The following is a 23,138-nucleotide window of genomic DNA, read 5'->3' as shown; positions in this document are numbered from 1 at the left end:
ACATTTTTAATGACTGTGATTTAGAATTTTAGATCAATCAGTTACTGATGACATATTTTGGATTCTATATACAATTCTGATGACAAGTTGTCTTAATGAAAGCATGTATGTGCAAAAACCTGTTAGCTGCCTCCCTTTTACAACTTGTACATCATTCCTGATGTGCAAAGAATAGTAAACATTTCTTTTTAACAGTCAGTGTTCACCATACAGCCCCTCTATCCTTTATCACTTTTCAGTGTCTTTCCTGACTGTGTACCAGTCTCTGTGTTTTCCTACAACCCCAGTTCTGTCTTCTGTTGTGAAATTTTTTTACTGTTCAGTGTAACACATTTTCTTTCTTTCATTCCACTAAGTCTTCCCATACAAACGTTTGTCTTCAGGCTAACCATTTCTCTCTCAAATTTCTCAATCAGTCTTTGGTCCTTCTGAAGCACTACCTCCATCAGACTGTTTTTCCTTTTAGCCTCATCAATTTACATTATGCTCTTGCAAAGTTCATTGTCTTACTGCTCTAGCCAACCCACTCAATCCATTCTCTTCTCTCTAACCACGCTGTATTATATTTATTTTAAAAGAAACTAGAATAGCAAAACATGCAGTTTTGGAAGGCTTCATTAGCAGAACTTAAAAACTTGTGTTGATGATATTTCTAGTAGGTCACTCTACAACCCAGTTTTCACTGTGCTTTAATTACATCTGGTAAAATATTCAATGAAAGGTGGAAACAAAAGATTCTATGGAACTGCATATGTTGGGGCTTTAAAGGAGGGGGTCTTTATGAGCTACAAAATTTCCTAAAGGAGGAGCATAAAGTGTTTTTCAAAGTACTTATGTATAACAAACTCTTTTGGGAAGAAGTACAGGGGCAGTAGTAATTTTTCAGGGTTTGTCTTTGTTGTGTTGGTAAAAGCTTTTTAACACTAGATCATAGATACATATGTACTGGATACTTAGATATGTTGATATGAACCTCATGAAATTCAGCAAGGTTTTGGATGCTCCATCCCTGAAGGTGTTCAAGGCCAGGTTGGATGGGACTTTACGCAATCAGCTCTAATGGAAGGTGTACCTGCCTGTGGCTGGAGGGTTGAACTAGATGATCTGTAGAGGTCTCTTCCAATCCGAACCATTCTGTAGGTCTATGATTCTATGACATACTGGATAGCCTTCCCAGACAAATTCAGCATTTTCACTATATTGTAATCTTCAGGTAGGAGCAAAGAATAGTTTAAAAATTATTCCCTATTTTTCCTTTAATAGAATAATTTGTCTCCACAGTCCTGGTGCTGTTTGTCCCCTTCTCACATTTTCTGGGCTCATTTCAGACAGAATGGCAAAAGAGGAAAAAAAAAGTTTTGTAGAAAAATGTTATAAAGCAAGTTTTAATTCAAACAATACCTTTGCATTAATAATTCAAATATAAAGGTTCCTATATTTTGCAGTAACAGTGTGGATGCAGTCTCATATAGTCTATATTTGGCATTACCTTCAAACTCCCTCGGCAGCGCTCCAGCGATCCTCAGTGACATTCCCCTTGCATCACTGGGTTGTATAACAGGCACTTAAGCCTCTAGTAGCCCTTTGAAGCTGTTCTTTGAACTAAGTCACTGAGTGCTACTGTATTTCCAGCAGTAGTGATGCAACGCTGTGCCTGCCAAATCATTGTGCCCAAGACATGTTCATTTCAGGTCGTGGAAGTCTCACAAATGCTTTCCACCTCCATGCATGTTACATATGACAACCCCTTGTTACCAAAAAGACTACTTTCAGTCATATCAGAAGTGACTGTTTTTACTTTACACTGTTTTAGCAGGATTTTTTTTGTTTATTTATTTTAAAAAAGTATTAGTACTGTGCTATTAGGTTCCAATATATATTTTTTTCTGCTGGTGTTAAAAGAGCTGTGGACTGGGAAGAGATATATTGAACAATGTTCCCTGTGTCATAGGCAATTCACCTCTTGTGCTCTAGAAAACTTGAAAAAATCCTAAAATAATATGGCAAAGCAGTCTTTTTACTTTCTCTTCTTGATGTGAAATCAGGAAAAAAAGAGCTTATTTTCTCCAATTAGATTATCATATAGTCACAAATGAAAAAAAGAGGGTAACTGTACTGTTGAATATGGGACCAGTTATTCAACCAACCAAGCATGCCAGTTTACTACATGAATGATGGCATTCTCAGATCTATTTTATGCTCTTCAGTTATCTTTGAGATTTTAATCTCCGTGTATGTGCATTAAAAGTATATCATTCAAAGCTCAAAGTCTGTATACAGTAGAGGTGAGTACTCCATCCTGTCCAATCTTTTAAGGCAATTTCATCTTTGGTTAGATAGCCAAAACTTATTTCCTGTCGCATAAATGACAGGATGTTGTATATTTATTTGTTGATAACGTTAAAAGTATTGCAAACCTGATTATTTTGTAAAAACAATTGAGCCTTCATGCTGATGTTCCACTGTAGGTAAAGAGACAGAGATATTCAAAGCTACCAATTATTAGCATGTACTTTAGCTTGACAGCCTGACCTAGCACCTGTAAAATGTTCATGCTGTGAAAGCTTGGTGCTTGACACCATAAATTATAAATGAAGAGCTAGTGGAGGAAGTGACAGACTGACTCAGTGAAAGAGAGAATTACAAAGCTGAAAAAACATTAAACTGACTGGCTGTGTGGATATTTAATCAAAGGAGATAAGAAACATTTTATCATCATGAACATAAACCTAGGATATCTCTGGGAATATTTGTTAAGAGTGGAACAACTCTTCTTTCTAGTAAGTTGCATTTACTTTGGTATATTTTTGAGGCTCCACATTAAAAAAAGAAAACATTGAATATAGCCAAATGTTAACCTCATGTTTTTTGAATTGCCTTTTGTGTTCCTTCCTGGAAGATTTTTTCCTATGAGTTCTACTAAACTCTTTTTCTGTATATCATGGTCACTGTCAGACTACAGCAGTGAGGCCAACTGTATTTCACTTCTAAAGTAGATAACTTAGGAAGCAAATGAGATGCCACTTCAGAAAGCAAAGGAGAAAAACTGATCATTTTGCTTGAGCGTGTTGACACCTTTGAAAGTCATGACTGCTTCAGCTTTGGTATGTCCACGGTTTGTGTCGCTACTGATGACTTGTCCTCACTGCTGTCAGTTAAAATCATTACTAATCACATCATCTTTAAAAAGCAGAAAAAATACAAATGTAGGCTTGATAGCCCTCCCCTATCCGTTGTATGTCACTGCTTTCTTAGGTCATTAGGTAGATCAGGGAGGATGTCCTTTTATTCGAGTATGAAATACTAGCTTCATCCTGCTTATGTGGCTTTGGCCTAGTTCTGATAATAATAATGTCCTGTCACTTAGGGAGGCTCATTCATGTGACTTGTGGATAAATTCTGAGTGAGACTGCAATAATGCAACAAATGAGAATTGAACAGCTATGCTTTTCCACCCTCTGTACCACTTTGTTAGCATTATTGTTAGTTTGGAAAAGCAGGGTAGTCAAGATCTGCGATTTATGAGTGATATGAACTCTTTGCTTTCTGTATTGTAGCTTTTCTGCCTACAAAAGAGAAATGACCTCATTTCATTTTATGATGTAAAAATAGGGAGTGAGTGTAGGTAAACTCCTGTTTAGCTGCCTAGTGTTAAGAAGTTACACTGAACTACAGAGGTAGTAGAAGTCAGAGAGAGTAGTAAAGAATCTTTGGTTTCAGTGGATGGGTCTGTGCTACTGCAGAAGTGCCTGCCTTTGTGTTTCATGTCTAGAGCTTCCCTGACTGTTGTTCCCGCATCTGATTTGACTGAATTTTGGAGCAGTCTGAAGCACTGACAAGAACACGCACCCTCAAGGGCCCTGCCATAAAGCCTGAACTGGTCCCTTGCCTCAGTTCTTGAGCTAGAGATTCTCAAACAGCTCTTCACAGGGCCATGCTGCCAGTCAAGCATGAACTCTTTTTAGTTGCTTCAGCCTAACATCTGTCTATTCTGTTCCTCAGAGTCGCCAAACAGCTAATTTTTCATTATGGTTATTAAGTAACTACTTGAGTAAGCAGTGGCCATCTGTCTTCCCAGTCCCCATTCGTCACTTTATCAGCTGTCCTCTTCAGAACTTCTTTCCTTAAAGTGACTGTTGTGGAAAAGGTCTGTATTGATTCTGGTCCAATGCACCTCTTACCAACCTTCCCAGTTATGCATGGGACAAAGACAACAAACCCTTGGAATACCATTTCATACTTCACCTATAGAAAGGCTAGGTCTCTCTAGTTTAGTGCAGCCCAAGAAAGAATGGGTGCCTGGAGTGGGTTTGATTATCCGCATGAACTCTTGTGGAGAGTTGCTACCTGCCTTGAAACGGACATCCTAAGAAATGCAGAGTATAGGAGCAATAGTTTTTTTCACTTATGGATTGTTGTTACATTAACATTTTAGTTCATTTTATCACCACTCAAAAAACTACTATAGTAAAAGATGTAAAAGCAAATGCCTGTGAGAATGCAGAATAGAAAAGGTTGGCAGCAAAGTGGACAATATTAAATCTAGCATCCTGACTCCACAAACCAAGTCTGAAACTAATAGAATTGACTTCAACACACAAGTCGTTTATGCTTTACCAGTGCAAGGAAAGATAAATCCATTTGTCTGAATTTCGCTTGTTTCTAATTTCCCTAATGAAGATATACTCAGGTTAATAAACAGAGCTGACAAAACTGTCAGGTATTCATGTTCATTTAGGAAAATCTGCCCAATAATCTACTGTTGACATGAACATGATGGTGAATTGAATATCAATTAGCTTTTTCAAGTCTGAATGAAAATTATTTCATCAGGCAGCTGGGCTTCTATCATAATTTTGCAACTCCTATTTTTAACAGGGCTAGCTCTCGACCTCCAGTTACCTCACATGTGAAACCAAAAGTTTAGGAAGATAATACAGCTATGTAACATAAACCAGCTCTGGTGTTATCTTGTGGGCCTGTGAACAACATTAATTTAGCTCACTTCATTTTAACAGGAATCCCTGCTGAAAGGGAGTATCTTGGAAATGAAAACCAAGTCCGTGGTTAAGAACACACTGCTTCCCTGGTACCTAAATCCCCTTTTTTCCTGTCTCATTCTTTGTGAGGAGTCCATTAAAGTAGAGCAGTCTGCTTCTACCTACCGGCTCTTATTCTTCAGTTCTGTGTTTGCTGCCTGTCCTGCAGGGCTGACATCGAAGTGCTCAGCCCCTTCTGATGCATTGCAAATGCAGGAATTCCTCCTTCTGACTGATATGTGGATTTGAAATCCTCCTCCTGTCTTATTCCCCTATTTAGAAGTGCAGTGTTCAACTAAATCACTTTGTAATCACTTTGACACCGCTTTTGGGGAAAAATCTGCTATACGCTAGGAGAGGTAGGATATTACCTATTCATTATCTATTCCACAGTTACTTGAGGAAAACTTGGGGTTTCATGTGTTTCTGAGGTAAACCCATTTCTTTTAGATGTGAATATGCTTTCTTTTTACCTCAGGAATTTTATTTTTCTTGTGCTTGTGAATAAGATTCACGTTGGAGAAGCAAACACTTACATTAGACCTCATGGTACATAATGGTTACAGTTATCTTAGGGTGAAACAACCTGCTAAGTGGCAGGATGCATAGTTAAGATTTAACCGTGAGCAATTTGGTGTTACATTATCCCAGAAATATTTCAATGCAGAAAATGTCATGTATTTCTTCACTGACAGATATATTTTCTACATGCTTGGTTTGTTTGATGCCAATGAATGTATCAGGTTGATTCCCAAGGCTCTGCTTGGTATTTGTGAAATGAAACGAACCTGCTTTACTGGGAAAGGCCGTATCTTTTACTGACTGGTGTTACCTGCCTGTGTCTGATAAGTTGTTTAATTTCGCCTCTTTCTTTGGAATATTTGTCTGTATTATGAATAGGGATTAAAGTTGTGTGATAAGGCAGCGCTTTGATATTGAAAAAAGAAAGTCAATGTGTTATCCTAGTAGAATAAGCATTTAAACAATTCTGTCTTTCTTAAGTTGCTTTAGAGAGATGTTCACCATCAGAGTGGTGATATATGCCTGTGCAGAAAAACCATTAAAGCACAAACAGTTGCATTGGAATGGAGGTATTATATTGATACTATTGGTATTCTATAAGTATTATTGTACACTCCACAATGAGAAGCTCCTGCTGTTGGTCATAGAGGCAGGTGTCGGTCTCTTCTCCCAGGTCACAGGCGATAGGACAAGAGGAAATGGCCTCAAGTTGCACCAGGGGAGGTTCAGGTTGGATATTAGGAAAAATTTCTTCACTGAAAGGGTTATCAAGCATTGGAATGGGCTGCCCAGGGAGGTGGTTGAGGCACCATTCCTGGAGTTATTCAAAAGATGAGTTGACATGGTGCTCGGGAATATGGTTTAGTGTTGGTTTTGGTTTTTTTTTTTTTATTTATGGTTGGACTAGATGGTCTTCAAGGTCCCTTCCAATCTAGGTGATTCTGTGATAAAGCAGGAAGTCATTCCTCAGTTCTGTTGTAAAACAGCCGTAAATGTAATTTCTTTTTCCTTCATTCGTCTGGTTATTCTTTTTTTAATCCAGAGAAGTAAGTTTCACAAGATGTTTTGTACAGAAAGCTGCTACCAAGATTTCATTCCTTGGCTTAAATAATTGTAAAGGCTAGCAGTTGGCCAAATGGTCTCTCTTTTAATTGTTCTAAGACTACTTCAGGAGTGAACTCTGCCTGTTAATGATGTCTAAACAGAAAAACTCCTTCATTTAAACAAGAGCATCTAGGCATAACTGACCAATTTTCAGAATTAATCAGTTGTTTCTATTTTGTTTGTTTGTTTGTTTTTGTTAAGAAGTATTTTAGCACTATTCTAAGTAATTTTAGTACTATTAAAAGTGGCTACAAAAATAATGGAAAAAAACAGAGTACAAAATTTTACTATTACTTCTTTTAGGTACAACGATTCTTTTTTCCTGCAAATAAGTCTATCCACTTCAGTTTTTATATCTTACTATGTCTTAGGCTCCAACTTTATAAAACAGATATTTAAGTTTGTTCAAATATTTCTTCATCCTAAAATTAAAAAGAAAAAAAGTAAGTATCACTCACATCATTTACAGTCAAGGTGTGACAAGATACGTATATGTTCAAAAGGCTGTGTACAGGTTATGAATTGTAAATTATAATAATTGCTTATCAGTGCATTTTGATAGGTGTTTAAAGTATTGCAATTGCTTATTTTGCAATAAAGTGGCATTAAGAAGGAAGTAAAAATGCTTTTTCAAATTACGGTCTTTTTATTATTGAAATAATACATAAGGACTGGCATCTATTTTTCCCTGAATATAAAAGCCAAAGGCTTTCTCCAGAAGGGCAAACTTTTATGAATGTCTGGCAAACTTTACAATATTTTCAACAGTTATTTCTAGATAAAGACAATTTAGACATAATAATACATAAGGACAGGCATCTATTTTTCCCTGAATATAAAAGCCAAAGGCTTTCTCCAGAAGGGCAAACTTTTATGAATGTCTGGCAAACTTTACAATATTTTCAACAGTTATTATAACAATTTAGACACGAAGTAGACCATTTACAAAATTTTAGAAGATGTCGGTAAAAGACCTTAATCCCTTGGTGCTATAGAAGTCATAAAATGAATTTGGCCTACTTGTTGAAGATTAAGTGTCAAGTATTGCTGGGTTTGATTCAGATTTAACTTTTTTTATAGAGACTTCGAAGTTGCTGAAACACACATTGATTATTTGTTTAGAATCTCTGGGGTTTTTTAATTCTACCATGGCTACATGCCTTGTTATTTTGAAATAATTGTAAAATTGCATTTTTGGTCATTCAAATGTAAGTTGAGTGGGTGGTTCATATAATTTCCCTTTCTACGAATATAATCATATGTGATGTTCATGATGTGTTCTTCTAAAGTAATGTGATGATACAGTCATGGATCAATTACATAGCATTAATAACGAATATAAAAATCTGAATGATTTGTGAAGAAAGTGGCTTATTTCTTCCTTCTATCTTCATAAAGTCTGAATACTGAAAAGTATATGGGGTTGAAAAAACAAATATTTGGCAAATGAGTTGCAAACAGAAAGGAACACATAAGCTTGCAAAAGTGATATTTAATAATAATCAGCTCTGGTCTTCAATATGTCTTATCCACTTAATTGTTCAAATGAAATACCATATTGTTCAGAGATTCCATTACTTGCTACTTCCATTTTACTAGCTTCGGGGGTTTGATAGTATGTGGAATAACAGTACTAAGGATACAGCTGGAATTGATTGCCTCTGCCTCCATCAGCTCTCTCAGTAGGTACAAGAATTACTCTTTCATTTTAAAAAATTACATAAATTAGATCTCTCAGTGTGATGTCTTAGGATCTTAGGTAGCAAGAACAAAATACAGCATTTGGTTTACTTATCTTGCTTATTTACATGGGATGGTCACATAAAAATACGCATTCCATAATCCAAATTCAATAAAACCTTCCACCAAAAAAGCACAAGAGGAGACTAAATCAGAGCTTCATCTTGCTTTTTCTATTTAACACATAATCCAGTGGGGTTACTCTGATGAAACTGAGGGGTCTGCACTGGTTGGCAATGCTAATAATAATACAACATGAGAATAAAGGTATTCATGTTGATTTTTCAAGTGAGAATGGAAGAAAGGCAATGTGAAAAGGGATAATGTAAATCTGAAGCTTTTGGTATGAAAATGTTGGTTTACATTCTGGTGAGAGATGGAGCAGTAGGATTACAGCAGTCTTCCACTCTCAGGAGAATGTGCATGTTTGCACGTAAGGTAAGGAAAGGATAATTATATTCACTCTGAAATAGCAGGAGCACTGTGAAAGTGTAGGACAGCATAAAATGATATAGCAAAAAACATAAATTTTAATTTCATTTTTTAAATGACCTTGTTAAGAAATAGGTAATAAGGTTCTCTAGGAAAAAAGGTTGAATAAAAAAAGGCGAGTAGTGTGACATTTTATGCAAAAGAACTAGTGTTTGTTTTTAACTTGTTAGCTCAGAGCCACAGTATTTTAAATTATATCTATCTAGGTAGTAGTAGGGAACAATAAGACTGAAACAGATGACTGAATCAAATTAGAGAACAGGGTAAATTATTGCTTAAGCATCTGTATGTAACGTATGGAAAGAAAAATGGTGCTGCGGGGGAATTAATTTTTGAAGATGCTCACTTGGAGACCTCATGTAACCGGGAGTAAAACACCACCGAGTTAGAGACAGGCAGTAATCCAACATAAAAAATACTGCACTCAGTCTAATAATGTTGCAAATTTCTTAATACTGAGAAGGTGAATTTATTATGAATTAGATGTTGGGTTTTGTACATGAAAAATTATTCTGATCAGTTCTCGTTCATTAGAGGAAAATTCTAATTGTGTGTTTGTGTGAGTGTGCAAAGGTAAAAATGAAAAAGGTGAAAGCAGAAATTCCTTTTAAAAATTCTTGGTTGGGAAATCGTTGACCATTAATAAAAGGCCAGTTTCAGATAACAGTTCAACCTACATTAGAGGTAACATGAAAGCAGAAACTAGAAGCATAAACACTTGTAATAATTAATGGAAAAGAGAGGATACATGTGAAAGTCAATACAGCTTAGAATATATGAAGTGTAGAAAATTGAAAATAGAAGCTAAATGTGTTCAGTAAAAGCCCAAGTCTCACAACACTCAGGATATTGGAAATTTCTCTGTTGTATTAAAAATAAAAATGTTTGTGTGAATGGTATTGAACTATTTTTAGAAAGATGCAGAAAATAAGGTGTTCAGAATTGACAAAATTAGAAATTAGTAATCTATTCACATAATGTGAAGAATATGAAGTACTCCCCATCTGGCATAAATAGTTCTCTTCCAAGAGTCCTGAAAGAATTGGCAGAGGAGATCTCTGGGCTACTGGTGGTAAATTTAATGAGTTTGGGGGCTCAGGGAATTCAATAATATTGGAAGACCGTAGGTGTTAGTGTACTGGTTTGAAAAGAAAAAGGAAGCACCATTAACCAGGTAACTAGATTTTTACAAAAATCACAGCCTTGGAGAGGATTTGAGGAGTCATTTAGCTTCCCGCCTCTGCCCCAAGGCAACATGTGATTGTGTAGAAACCAGGTCTGATGGTGTTGAAGGTGTCTTAAAAGCCTCCTATAGTGGAGATTCCCCAGCTTCCCAATTAGTCACAACTATCGCTCATCTTTACAACTGTAGGGGTAGTAGGGATTTTCCTGAACTTTAATATAAAACTCTTCTTACTGTAATTTAAATCCCTTCTTCCTTTTTGGCCATTAACATAGAGAACAGCTTACTCTCTTCTGCCTTAAACAGCTTTTTACACACTAGAAGATTGTTAGTGGGTAGTCCTCCTAATTTAACCTCCAAGGTAAATGACTCCAGTTCACTCAGGCCTTCCAGAGCACAGCCTTTCTGGAGATCTCATCGTTCCCTTTGCTCTCCTGTGGTGTCTTTGCAACTCACCCAGGTATTTCTTCAAGGCACTGAAAACTAGACATAGCACTGTTGCTAAAGGCTTACAAATGCTGAGGAGAGGGGAAGGATTACTCTATATATTTTGCTGGCTATAATCCTGTTTATCTCAGTCAAACAGTGTTGTCAATACTTTGTTTACTATATGGTTTGCTATGACTCCTATATACTTTCCTGGCAGAATTGCTATCTAGACAGCTGCTCTTCATCCTTTATTACTGCAGCTCATTAATCTTGCCTAAACCAGATAGCAGTTACATGCAAAATAATGGAAATGCTGGAAAAGGATTCAATTGATATGTCTATAATGAATGCCAGTTCATTTGTTTTATGGAAAACAGGCTTGGTCAAAAACCCCAAGCATTTAAATATTTTTTCTCAGTTGATTACATGTTAATTGCCAAAGGTAACTTGCATATTGCATATCTCCCTCTTTTTTCTGTCTTTCTCAAGCAGACAAGCCACAGAGGTAATATGTTTCGATTTTGTGAAGTATGACAAAATATCACAATGTGTTCTGGCAGTAAAAAGCTTACCAAATTTTTTAGAAGATGGATTTTAAAAACTGTACTAAAAGTACTTTTTCAGTGACTCTTTAACCATAGAATCTGAGGTATTCTTCATGCTCCATTCAAAATTCTAACTGGTCAACATTTTTCATTAGTAACATGGAAATAAATATAAAATCAATAGGTGACGAAAGAGTAGTGAGTAAAAGAAAGAAGATATGCAGACAGGGAACAGCCTTTATTACTTAGTAAAGGTCAGTCCTTCAAAGTTAAACTTGTTTTAATATAAATGAATGGATTTTTGTACATTCAAGAACAAAAATGCAACCCAAACTGAAAAATAATGATGAAAAGGAGTGATTCTGTAAAGGACAGTGATCTTGATAGACTAATAACTGCCTATCAGTGCAGTGCTGCACTATAAAATAGGCTGATGTGACCTTGGATATATAAACAGGATACAAAAATAGGCAGAGTTCTTTATCTTAATGTATGTTGTTAGAAGGAATGGTTTCAAAATACTGCAGGTGATCCTATTTTTATAAATTAAAAAGACCATAAAACCTGAAAAGAAGCGCAGACACTTTAGAAAAGAGCAACAACTCTCTTGGGGGCTGGAAGTGAGAGACTTTAGAAGCTCTGTATGTTTGTATTATAAATATAAAGTGATTGCAGTCAATAAGTAAGTTCTCAGAGGAAAAATAAATAATTGTGCCAGTGTTGACTGTTTCTGAGTATCTTCTGTCATGACTGCCTACCCTTCTGGAAGCTACTGAAACTTTCCATCTTTTATTTGGAGATCTTTTACCCAGTGCAGTGGAGAGACATCACAGAACCTGTGTAGCTCCTGAGTGTAAGGCGTGCATTTGTGGGCAAAGCCACAGAGCAGACAACTAGGGCAAACACGCTGCCAGGCTAAGCACCAAATGCTGGCTGTTCCCAGTGCAGGCACCTTGGCGAGTCTCTGCTGGCCCAGCAGTTGTCATCTGGGTGGGATGTGTTGGAGTGAGCTGATCTATGTCTTGCCAAGTTGACTTCTTCTGAGTCTTGACATTTTTTTCTTGGTTTTTTTTTCCACACTGGTATTTTTCTGCAGCTCCCCGGGTTACCAGTGTTGTGTTAAGAAATTAATGTCTGTTTCTCATTCTATTTTCCTTGCAAATCTTTGGCTTGTAGAGAAGTAGCAGTGAAATGTATTAGTCCACAATGAGTGGGAAGTTAAGCTGCGTCATCTGATGGCCTGTTTTGATGTCGGACTATGATTCCATGAAGCAAATTGGTTGAAATCCTTTATTCATTTAAAACTGTTAGATCAGACTGTCTGGAGATGTGTAGAGAGAGAAGAGGAGAAAAGAAACTGGTGAAATGAATGTTTTGAAGGCTTTTTCCTTGGTTGTACAGACAGCATTATAGAGTTCATCTTCAGTATTTTGAAATCAGAATTAAAATTCCACGCTGTCAGTCCTCGGAGCTCTGCTCATCATAATTTTAAATAAAACAGTTCCCTCAAGACCGGGCAAAACCTCTGAAAAGATTAATTTCAATTGTAAATTCTAATAATAGCAGTGTAAGATATGTCCAAAAAAAAGAAAACTGGAGCTCAGTATGGCATAATGAGTTATAATAATGTAATATCTATTAAAGTATGTACTGGAAGACAAAGCTAAACACTTTTAAATTCTAAGTCTGAACTGTGTAGTATACTAAAACAATAGGTTTACAGCTGTATGTTAAAGTCTGCATATTATTGTTGGGCAAGTGACAGTATTCCTAGCTCAGTTATTTAAGTAAGGACATGCAAGTGCTAAATCTGATTTATTTTTATCCAAAGAGATTTTTTTAAAGAATTTTTGAGTTCATTTTGAATTGTGACATGACTTTGTAAGGGCAGACCTGCACTCTTTCACTCTTGTTTACTCTGCAAGTTTTACACTCCACATTTACCTCTGAAAACTGGCTGCTACAAGGGGACATTGGATGTCAGAAATGTCAATAACATTGCTTAGTTGCAACCAATTTATTTATAGCTTTTTTCATAAATATGAACTACAGTAGTTTGAGACACACTCTTCTGCTTATCCTGGTAGTTAATGGCTTGTCTATAAAGGCCACTTTGCATGAATTCTTTTTTAAGAGGAATGGGATTTTTTATGGCGTATAGAGGACTATAAATAAGTAAACATAGGGACAAGGGTCAGTAAATATAGCTTCCTGCTTTCATTAACTTTTCAGGGAATTTTCTCTCATCTTAAGCATCATATGTGTACTGTCCACCAACTCTTTCTAGTTGCTTTGCATGTGAATTTCCATTTCTTCAGAAACTTTCCCTATTCTGCAGTCAGAAGAGAAGTGTTCATTCCTGTATGCAATTCAGATGTATACATGTGGACATTCCTCTTATTCTGGATTTTTTTATCAGTGAATTTTTTTCAAGGAGCTGGGAGTTGGAGGCTTCTTGGCAGTACAATTTTTCTGCCATCAGGTCTGTGCTGATGGGGATAGACTGCTTCTTAATTACCTCATTTAAAGATAGCTTGGGTATCTCTGTCCCCCACTGAAGTCTATCATGTAGATATCTCCAAATCACTGAAGTGTGTGAGGATTTTTTACTTTTTTACCTTACCCATGTCCTCACTTTTATAGCTGGCCCTGTTGATTTCACCACTTTACTGGGGTTTGTATTTCTTTGCTGTAAACATAAATGTTTATTTTATCTGCCACTATTTGCACATTTTTGATTGATAATTATTCTATGCCCTGTAGTATGAGTACTGTTGGAAAGACAATCTCAATTTTTATGATTTTCATTTCTGACTCAGAAGGTGATAGCATTCAAATTCTGATTAGTAGTTGTTTGGTTGATTGAACTCTCCAGTTTAAGTTTCTACCAGATTTGGTGGATATAGGTGAGCTTATGCGAGCATAAAAGATGTTTAGTATGTTAAATGTCTCAAAAATTGTATTTTTAAGAAGGCTCAGTTATTTGATGGGTTTGCTTGGTAAATGTATACAAGAAATGTTATTAGATTATAGTTCAACTAAATTTCAACTTAGCATACTTTTAGTGATGAATTTACTTTAGTTCTTAATTTTTTTAATGTATAACTTCGAGCTTTCAAGTAGCATTTGATTAAATCAGGCAAGGAATTAATTAATTCAGGCTCCACTGAAGAAATGAATTAGTTTTCCTTCCTATATTTTGGAGCTTGTCCTTGGATATATTAGTTTTGAATATCTGGATGATGTTTATTAAATCATGATTCTGCTACCACAAAAATTGTGAAACTGAAATGGCACTTCAAGCCCCAACACTGTTTGTAGAAACAGTTAATTTCTGCCTGCAAATCTAGGTTTAGCAGTAACATATGGTGGTTTTCATTTTATTATTATTTAATTCTGTATTAAAGAATTAAAATTTAATTACAATAACACTTTATAAGATATAACTTCAGCTGAAAACCAAGTATATTGATAAATAATCCATGTTTGCTGGATGGAGAGAGGAGGGGAGGAGAGATGGAGAGAAGGAAAAAAATGTTTAAGTGAACTGAAGTATTCTTAGAAGCCAGCTGAGTATTCTGTCTTCTCAATGAAAAGGAAATGTCTAAATCTAATAGCTTAATTGTTTTTGGAGGTGACAGGTCCCCAGTACATTATACCTTTACATAGGAAACTGCTGCATCACAGGCCAAATAGGAGGACACTTTCTGACTCTTCGAAAAGAGTATGATGGCCTGATGTAAACAGAAGATACTATGACAGCTGTAAATCACAGCTTTGTAAGTAAGCAGAAGGCAGCAGTAATCTCAGTGGGGTTAGTGATTCCATTTTTTGGAAGTAAAATAGGGCTTGTAAAACCATGTTTATCTTCAAGTTAGTCACAAAGCTTCATAAATTGGTGAAGTGGTGAAGAGGTGGAAAGCAGAATACTCCCCTTTGTTGAATATTCTTTTAAAAATGTCATTACTTTCTTCAAATAAATCATTAAACTTTTATTTGGTTAATGCTGAGCTTGTTTTACCTGACTGCAAATTTGCTGATAAGACTATTTCAGTTTCAGGTTAAAAGTCAACATACATTCAAATATAGAGGAACTCTAATTGTCACTGATGCTAAACACAAAGGAAGATGCTAGGTCAAGTTTCCTCTAGTGAGCTGGCGAGTTCATACAGTTTCCATGCCAATGTGCCTTTTCCATAAGGCAAAAAAATATGACCTGGCTTCTGATGATGATGTTGATGTACTGCTTCATAGAAACACATTATAGATAGCTCTACATTGATCGTCTGGACAGATAAGAGGTGGAAGACAGTGGGCAACAGCGTAAACACCCCAAATGTAAGGATAGTGGTGTCATGTTGCAAACTACTAGCTTCATTTTTCTCCATCATTTAACCACCCAAGGAAGAACTGGAATTTTTTAACTGTAGGGAGGAATTGAACGTTCAGAATACACTAACTTGATGATTATAGGAAACTGCCCTATACAATGCTTAAATTTATGTTTAAATCCTAATTTACATTTCTTAAATTGGAGGGTCAGATTAAACAATTCCATTAGAGGGCAGTAGTACATGTAGGTACAATGTCTCATGTACTAAATATTTAGTTTACAGATAGCTTCCTTATCACTATTAGTTGTGTTCTGCATAATTTTTACATTATTAGTGAAAATAAAAATGCTAATGCAATTTAACATTAAAATAATGCAGAAACATTTTGTAGTGTACAATAATGCACATCCTGTCATGTATTAAAAAAGCAAAATGAATATGGTGGAAATGATGCAAAATGTATGTAAGCAGCTTTCAGCACTGTTATAGTCCAGCTAAAATGTCAACTTTGAAGCTGTTAGTTTTTCTGTGTTCTTTTTGAATTCTATAGTTTGTATATTGTATAACTAAATTTCTAGGAAGTTTATGGTTTGTTTTTTTAAAGCATCTTACTTTTGAAACTCTGTTTTTCTTTATTTTATTTGCTTTAATGCTTAAGACCATGTGCAGACTTTCTAGATTTCCAGACAATGGATTCCAGAAACGTGCAGGCTTTTTCAGGCACCTTATAATGATTAAGCATCGGTACTGCATTGTGATTTGGCAATTATTTCTGCAAAAGATTAAGGGGTTTTTTGAATTGTATCTTCTGAGACATTTGATAATGAAATAAAAGCCATAAAAGCCTAACTGTTTAGATTGTGGGTTTATCCATACTCCCAACATTTTAATTGGTTTAATAGCTTTAAGTGTGTATACCTGACTAATATGGCTAGTTCAAATCATACCCGTTTAATACTTTACTGTACTTTATATGTTTTGTCCAAGCAATACTGGAAACATACCATTTCTTTTTCCATTTTCAGTTGTGTTACTTGATACTACAGCTGTCCTCGGAGAACTGGGATGGAAAACATTTCCTTTAAATGGGGTAAGTCACTGACCATTTTGGTTTTATTGTCTTGATTTTGGCATTCTGCCACTCTGGAAGTGAATGGCCATCATACCTGGGTGGATATTCTTGCTCTCTCCGTAGCAGAATAGACTTGGCAGAAAGATTTCAATTTTTCTCAGGGTCTGGAGGAGCCTGTGTTATAGCTTGGAATAACAGATGCGAGAATAACTTAAGCATACATTATTATACCTTTCTCTTGCTTTTCTGAGTGTTAAGAATCTATCTTACTTTAAATCTGGTTCTAACTGTTACACATCATAAAGTTCCATATTAAAAGTTCCTACACTGGAGGAATGTGTTATGACTACATTTTTTTGTGAAATAAAAGGAAAAATTGTTTTCAATTTTTATCTTGAAACAAAACTTTAATGATTTAAGTGAAGTTTAATATGGACTTTAGCATCTGGTGAAATGGTATCAGGTTAGCTAATTCAGAAAAACATTATAAACATGTTAACATCATTAAACCAGTTTAAACATTTAGAGAAAATATTTAAATACTGTGTTTTTTTTTTTTTTTTCCTGCACTGATCATTCTGTAGTGAAGTTCGCTATTCCAGTTTAATGTCTTACATGGGTTCACTGTACTGTCAGTACAGATTGCCTGGAGGCACTTGACATTGCATGCAGAATGCTAGAAGTTGTCTGGAATACTTGGAGATGGTGTGACCAGGTGAGCGTGGGGAAGAGGAGCATTTTTACTCTTTGAAGTTCAACCATCAGTGCTTTGCCAGTGGCTACACTTTCAAAACCTGTCTTCTCTTTCTGTCTAGATAGTGCATGTAACAATATCAGAGGCATTTGTATTTCACTTTTTAATTAGGACACAGTATACTGGAGCATTGAACACTTATTGTATCAGCTTCTAGTTCTGATGTCACTATACACATTGTGTATCACTTATTTGTATATTAGCTGGCATTATCTCTTAATTCTTGTGTATGAAGCATATAATTACTACATGAGCATATAATTCTCTGAAATATGCTCAGAAAATACTGTTTTTCTGAGTGAAAAATCTTTTTTCATTTTTAGCTATTTCTTTTCTTGTGATCTGTTTCAGAAGGAAGCAGAAATTGTCTATCCTCAGCACCTTAATAATCCATTTTTATAAAATGCCTTCTGTGTCTCTGCCCTCCGGGATTTCAAGCAATGTGACATTTGTTAATCTCAGCCTATTTTCAACTTTATGGATTACTCTTTCTCAGGGTTTTCTAGTTCTTTGTATCCCCAGACATAATTTCAGTCTGTTGCAGATACTTCTCCATTTTACACTTCGCATGCAGTCTCATGCAATCTGAGTTACAATTCTGAAAGTTTTATTTCCTTCAAAAATCCTAGACAAAGCAAATACTGTCATACGCTATGATGAGAAAATACAGCGAGGAATTTTTGCTTTAGCTTTGTGATGAGCTCCATTGAATTGAACAGGGAGGCTGATTTCAGTTACTCTGTAAATTCTTAAAAGCTTTAGTTAGTCCAGTAACAATAACCACAATATACAGGCAGATAGAAAACTGCCCTCAAAGTCAATTTAAAACATAGCTATTACAACACACCTATTTTGGTTAGTCATATATACCCTTAACATTAGTTTTGCAGTATATTGAGGTTTTTCGGTGTTTTGTAATCTTTGCTGTGTTTTAAGAATTAGCTGCATATACTAGAATACACAACTTACATTTGAATCAGTGCTTGGGATTCAATTATTAGAGAAGAGAAAAGCAGTTTGTAGCATGAGGAAAACGTATAGAATAAGGCTTTCTGGGACATAAAATAGAAGAGGCTAGAGCAAACACTGTGAGAGAAACTTGATAAATTAACTATGGAGAGGTAGTTAAGAGAAGTTTGCGTGTGCTGTTAACTCAGGAAGAAAATATGCTTAATCTATTGATTAATTAATCTAAGCTGTAAACAGAATAAAGAATCCTGTGTACTACAGCAAAGAAGTTTTTGAACAAACTTTTGAGAAGTTGTACAAGTGGTAAAACATGATTTGGAGAAGCACGAAAGAATGACAGAATGGCAGGGGTTGGAAGGGACCTTTGGAGATAATCTAGTCTAACGCCCCTCCCAAAGCAGGTTCACTTAGAGCAGCTTGCACAGGAACTTTTCCAGGCGGGTTTTGAATATCTCCAGAGAAGGAGATTCCACAACCTCTCTGGGTGGCCTGTTACAGTGCCCTGCCACCCTCAAAGTAAAGAAGTTTTTTCTTATGTTGAGATGGAACTTCCTGTGTTCCAGTTTGTGCCTGTTGCCCCTGGTCCTGTCACTGGACACCACTGAAAAGAGTGGGGCCCCACCTTCTTATTGCCCACCCTTTAGATATTTATAAACATTGATGAGGTCCCCTCTCAGTTTTCTCTTCTCCAGGCTAAACAGACCCAGGTCTCTCAGCCTGTCCTCACTAGGGTGATGCTCTAGTCCCCTGATCGTCTTCATAACCCTCTGCTGAACTCTGCCCAGTAGAGATAGAGATCAGATATTGGTCACATTCAGCAGAAGATGGCTGGATATGCATACAAACATACAAAAAAGGCCCTCCATTTCTCACAACATTCCAGAAAAGGCTGCTGTGGGCAATAGGACCATGTACCGGTGCTGCTGCACCTCTAAAACGGTGCTGAAGGAAGGAACAAAGTTTAGATATTTGAAGATACTGAAAAATTGCATAAAGCTATTGAAATATGAAAAATTACATTACTTTGGCTTACAAAATATTGAAGATTTAAAGTAAAAAACTGGAAAGTATTTCTAAACTGTTTCTATTTAAATTATTCTGGGATTCTGTACCTTCCACAAAGGTAAGAAGAAAATTGAGCTTGCAATTGCTCATGTAATTAACAGAAGATGGCATTTGTGTGCTTCCTCATGTCACTTTTGCATGCAGTCTCTGAAACAAAGGACCAATGTTGCTGTTAATTGTTACTTGATTCTTATTAAAATGTAAGGCAAAATAGTGCTTTCAGGGTCAGCTAATAACTCCTATTATACTTAATGATTTAGTAAAGAACAGTAAGACTGTTGTCTTTCTAAATCTTGCACAAACATTAATGTTTTATGTCCACAGTGCTATCTACTCTGAGTTATTTATCTGTCCTAACAGAATTTATAATATGGGATAATTATTGGTGTGATTGAGATTATCACTGCAGAAATAAGAACCTATTTGTCCCATGATGGGCACGTCAGCATTTTCCCTTTTCTGGAGGAGAGTGACAGGTTTTGGTTTGGTGATGCTTTTGGTAGAGGTTTTTGTTCAGATACTGAGTAAATCTTACATGTTACTTCAATATATTTTTTTTCCAAAATAAATGTGTGTGTTATGTTTATGTGTGTAAGAAAAATGTCATTGATATTAACATTTTTGAGGTTATAAGGATGGGATGACAGATTTTCTTGAAACTGTGACATTAACAGAAGTCATTAATTTACTGGCATACGCAGTCACGAAGACTGTTTCCATTAAATTAAATAGCAGCTGAAGTATCAATGTTTGGGATTTGGATAATATTGAATATGCCTCAGAGATTTTAAACTAACAGGCTAGGGTTGAAGTAGGCGAAAAAAAATTCTTTTGGAATTTGCAGAACTTTAACCTTCACCACCAAGACTTTTTATTTATAGTAGATTCATAACATAATGTTTGCAAGCTTTCAGCAGTTTTGGTAACTTCTAGAGGTACCTACCCGAGCAAGTAAAGATACAACACAGACTAGTTTTGTACGCGACATTTGTATGCAATCCCATCATTTAGCTGCAGAGATGAATCATGCACAACTGTGTTATCCATTCCTTGGTAATATAGTATGTGATTTTATTTTTTCATTTTCTTCCCAGTTATTTGTGCAACCTTCCTGAAGCATAAGAATACAATAGTTTTTCTTACAAATGTGCTTTATTTGCTTGTCAGATTTTTTCCTTATATTTTGAACAGGTAACAAATGCTTAGAACTACAGAAATGCAGCATAAAACATTAATATCTTTGAGGTCAATAGAATGAGCTTTTGTTGATTGAGTTCCAATTTAGCTTCTCAGTGATGGGCTGTCTAAAATTTCTGCTTTAATAATGGACACATTTGATACTTCCTCTGTTCTTTGGGCTGCAGTTCAAAATGACTGATTGATTTATAAAAAAGCATATGCTATGGAATGAAAGTACATCTTTACTCAACAGACTGTCACTCCATAACCTTGAAAATGCAGAATTAGGTTTTTTTGATTGGTACAAAAACTGGGAAGGAACCCCTTCATGGTTATCAAAAGAGGATGTGAATGTGAGCTAGTGGGCAGGCCAGTTGAGTTCTTGTAAACCATTATCCAGGGTTCCAGCTGAAGTCAGTTTGCTGACCCTGAGGACACTATTATTTTTCTTAGGTTTTCTCACTACACCCTGAGGTGCTGTGACTGTTAAAAGGGCAGGGTTTTTTCTAGGGGATTAAGCACTATTTAATCGGTTGATAAGGTTTTGAGAGGAAAGGAAAAAAAACTGAACACCTAACTGAAATGTAGTGGTCCACAACCTTCATTTATCCATTTGCAGTAATACTAATAAAATAATGTACCTTAAGCAACTCTGGTTGTTGGAGTTTTTCATTCTGACTTTAACGCAACTTTGTTTGTTAATTTTTAAAAAAATATTTATTTCCTATTGCATTAGGCAATGTAACACAATTTTGTGAGCAAAGTTTGCTCATGAACAGTGGTTTGGAGACTATTGTCATAAGGTCCTGTCTATTCCTGAAAAACTTCTACCATAAATACTGCTACTTAACTCTATGAATGCCTTATTTTGTATAAGATGAATCTGCGTTGTAACTGTTAATTTGGAATATAGTGTTCTGTCTTAATTAATAATAACAAAATATTCTGCTTCTAACATAAATCTAAATTTTAACTTGTATGTAGCCACTTCATAAACTCCAGAAACATTTTTAAATTACTATAAAAGAAGGACAAGGTGACTCATAACACAAGGCTTTGAGAAATTATTTACATGTGGAAGAGGCTCGTACAAGCTACCTTGACTTGTCATAGTAGACAAAACATATAGCCTCAGCAGTAAAGAGCCTACTAGAAGTCCTTTAAATTATTTGACAGCTATGTGAGTGATAAAACTATTTTAATCCCAGTTTCTGCAGTTATTCAAACAGCTTCCTTGTCAATTGGTAATTTTCCTATTGATTTATCCACAGAAGTAATTCTGTTTTAAATATCTTCTTTCTTTTCAATCTTTTAAGATTTTTAATAACTATCTTTAATATATCGGTTTAGGAGTTTTTCTCTGTTATTAATTTGTTGAGACTGAACTTGTCAAAGTACTGATTTTTTTTTTCCCCACCAGGCTGATTATTTTACCCTCTGATAAAATAATTGTTTTACACTATATGCATCTGTCAACGATTCACTTTTTAGCTGCTTCTTAGCTAATTGGAAGACATTTCTATAGTTTATGGTGACACATTTTTGAATGGCTTAGTACTGTTTTTCACCAGTACTCACTTACTACTCTTTTTTATGTTGTAATCAGAGATGATACTGGGGTTCTCCAGTGCCAACCTGCAAGCATTTCTTTCAATGTAGCTGCATCCATCTTCACCTTTATTTTTAAACCGATATCTCTAAAGGTGATCTCCAGTCTGTCTTGGAACTTTCTTATACAGCTCTTAAGATTTTTAGCTATTAATTTGCTTAAGTAGATTGATTATTTTTTAGAATTCTCCCAATTTCCTTTGAAGTCACATAAAACCAAAACACTTCTAAAGAGAGAGAAGCTTAGGCTTACTCCTTTATTAAAACCATCAATAAACAAAGCAATCAGCAAAAAAAGTAGAACTCTCCAGTACAAAGTCATTGGATGCATAAAGAGTAGAAAGCAGTGTAAGAAGTCAGCTAAGAAAGTTAACTTTAGAAAAAGAACAAAGAAAGGCAGTATGAATTTGCTGTGTTGAATGATAGTACAGGTATCGGCTTTAGGCACAACACACACAATATAGTAAGAAGGAATATAAGGTGGGGAAATAATAAATGAAAGAGAACAGAGCAAGTAATGTGAAAGTGGTAAAAGCAAGAAAAGCAGGTGTCTGAGATACAAGATTAAGATGTGCATAGTGAAATCACTAATACACAAACAGAAAGTGAGGTTAGAGCATTAAACATACTCAGGGAGCAGTATGGAATCATAAGAAAAAGGTAGGGAGTGTATGGTAGATATGGTGATAACTCAGTCTCAACAATTTAGTTACGCATTTCATATTATCTTGTTATCTACAAGCAGAGAACTACATTTTACAAAAGGTAACAACAAATAAATAGTACAGATTATAGCATGAAAGAAATGCAAATTCTTCTAGCTGTACTTCCCAGTCATTTGAATTTGTCTATGAAATAGAAACCAGGTAAGTTATGTATTTATAAACATATAAATTTGCATGTCCACGTGGTCACTTCAATATTGATTTAAAGGTTGACTGTGATTTGAACATTTCATGTAGCAGTGTGAATTACAATATCATCAGTACTTCTAATCTTCACTTTTAATACTATTAACTATTAGAATTCAATAGATATTTAAATTCTTTATGACCAGTAGGAGCAATTAATCAGATTGCAATTATATCAGGTGCTGTAAGATT

General features: G+C 35.5%; 1 protein-coding gene across 2 annotated transcripts in view; it reads left to right on the top strand.

Annotated features, from left to right (window-relative positions):
- EPHA6 (EPH receptor A6) overlaps nucleotides 1-23,138 on the top strand; it is a 501,230-nt gene that overhangs the window by 20,165 nt on the left and 457,927 nt on the right. For both annotated transcript variants that reach the window (XM_014947321.1, XM_014947319.1), the window contains exon 2: nucleotides 16,414-16,478. The gene's annotated coding sequence lies outside the window, so the exon portion shown is untranslated. The remainder of the gene's footprint in view (nucleotides 1-16,413; nucleotides 16,479-23,138) is intronic.

The sequence above is a fragment of the Calidris pugnax genome, unplaced genomic scaffold (genome assembly GCF_001431845.1).
Source record: "Calidris pugnax isolate Ruff unplaced genomic scaffold, ASM143184v1 scaffold95, whole genome shotgun sequence".
Classification (NCBI taxonomy): Eukaryota; Metazoa; Chordata; class Aves; order Charadriiformes; family Scolopacidae; genus Calidris; species Calidris pugnax.
This window is presented reverse-complemented; position numbering and strand designations above follow the sequence as displayed.